General features: G+C 40.3%; 1 pseudogene; it reads right to left on the bottom strand.

Moving 5' to 3' along the window:
* Window positions 1-260: 260 nt before the first annotated feature.
* On the bottom strand, window positions 261-1,583 carry LOC132178470 (stemmadenine O-acetyltransferase-like; annotated as a pseudogene).
* Window positions 1,584-2,121: the final 538 nt, after the last annotated feature.

The raw sequence follows: 2,121 nt of genomic DNA, 5'->3' as shown, positions 1-2,121 counted from the left end.
TTAAAAAACTCATGCAGTTATATATGGATGTTAATTTGGGCCTTCGGGGTGTTTGTACCTACTGAAGGTGGATTTCATGGGGAAAAAAAGAATAAAACTTTGAATTTTTTCATATACACGACTCCTAAATTTGCATATATATGATCAAATCGTATTGAAAACAAAAGCAAGAACAAATTTGCATATATATTCCAGCAGTAGTCATATTTACACTTTTACTTTAAAATGATTAATCACCTTACAATTGGAGATTCCTAACATCAATTATAAATAATTCTTTTTTTTGTTTTTTTTTTGGGCGATGAAACACACGCCAAGAGCACCTTGTCGACTTCGAATTTAGCCATGTCTTCCTCATCCAAGTTAACCCATACCTCTATTCCACTCCCTGATTTCCTGTCGAAGAAACCAACTAGATTCTTGTACAGCAATCTAGCCTAGGCTTCCCACACAGGCTTTCCCCACCCGAAATCCGCCTCATAAACTGGAAACCTGCACAAGCTGGTGAAGGATAGCGAGACCACCTCCTCTCCTTTCCTTAATCTTTCCCTGTTATCTATGATAAAATTAGAGCTCCGGCCGCCAGTACTCTCTTGGAGACTTTTCACATAATCAATGTCGACTTTCCTCATGGTATCTCTCAACGGAATAACAATGCACTGAAACACATCCTCAGTGTCCATGAAGATTTCAAAGCTTGTACCCAAGGAAATGTTTCCGAAGTTATTTTCCGAAAGAGGCGGGTCCAACTTTGTGCGCACATTCACTACGAGAGATAGGGTGTAGAACTTATTGGGGCCCGGTTGAGTGGCGGCAAGGAAGCGACTATATATGAAAGCCGACAAGGCCTCCACGCGAGTGGGTCGTCGGTATTCGATGTTGGTGTCGTCGGTTCTGTATTTGTCTCTTAGAGCCGCTATTGCAGACCCCTCGAACACAAATCTCTTTGTCGCAATCTTTTCATTTCCGGGACTACCCCTAGGTATAGTAAAGCTAGGTACTGTTACCGGAAGGAAGATTGTGGCGGATTCTAAGTGTGGAGTGGCTATGTTGCTACTACCACGAGCAATAGCCGCCCAACTGTTGAGGAACAAGAAGAATGAGGAAGCATCCGCAACCTTGTGGGCGAAGACCACACCGATCACGATCCCACTGCAGTCGAAGGTGGTGAGTTGGACGGCTAAGGCTAATTCATTGACAACGTCCAGTTCATATGGCAGGAATTTGTTGTGCTCAGCTGGGTTTGGATCCTCAAGGATTTCGGAAAGTTTGCATGTGGCCTTGGCTTCCACATAGTGGACGCCCTCATCGTTGCAATCAACGTGAAAATTGTCTTTAATCCGTCCTGCTAGCGGGTAAAATCGTGTCAAGGCCTCGGATAAGGATTTCTTAATCCGGGTTTGGCGTTCTTCGTTGCTGAGATGAGCAACACCAACATCTCTCGAGTAAAAGAGAAGTAAAGGCTTGAAAATTGAAGGTGTAATTTGAACAATGAAGGAGAGAGTGTGATGCCTGAGATGGTCAGGGGTGGTCAAAGAGGGTTTGATGGTGTCGGTAGAGATAAGTTGGACGTCAACCTTCATTGTTTTCGTAGAAATTAATAATGTCAACAACGTTAACAGAGAGGTTTATCAGTAATGAGTAGTACTGATCAGGCTGAAAATGGGCGTTGGCATAGGGTGATGGAAAGCCACCTTGGCCGATATACTACTTATATATATGGAGGTGATGTTGGCAAGAATTCAAATATTAAGAATTAACTAGTACTATATATCACATCTGGCATTTTATAAAAAAGGAAAAATTTAAAAATTACCACGTGATTCAGCGGCTGCCGACACTTTTCTTATTTTATTTATTTATTTTTGTTTGGTTTAAATAGCAATTAATTCAACGAGAAAAAAAACAAGAATACAAGATGAGATTTGAACAAATGAATTAATAAGTTCTAAGGACAACGAGCCGGCCAAAAAAATAATTGCATGCTTAGATATGATACCGTTGAACTCGACAATCTTTTGTACAAATTTTACGACAAAGTTATTTACAAATTTACGCAATAATAGTCAGATGAAATAATTAAGCAAAGTAATTGACTTATTAATTCTCTTAATTATTTTT

The sequence above is a fragment of the Corylus avellana genome, chromosome ca4 (assembly GCF_901000735.1).
Source record: "Corylus avellana chromosome ca4, CavTom2PMs-1.0".
In the NCBI taxonomy this organism is placed as follows: Eukaryota; Viridiplantae; Streptophyta; class Magnoliopsida; order Fagales; family Betulaceae; genus Corylus; species Corylus avellana.
The sequence above is the reverse complement of the archived record's forward strand: the minus strand, read 5'-3'. Positions and strand labels throughout refer to the sequence as shown.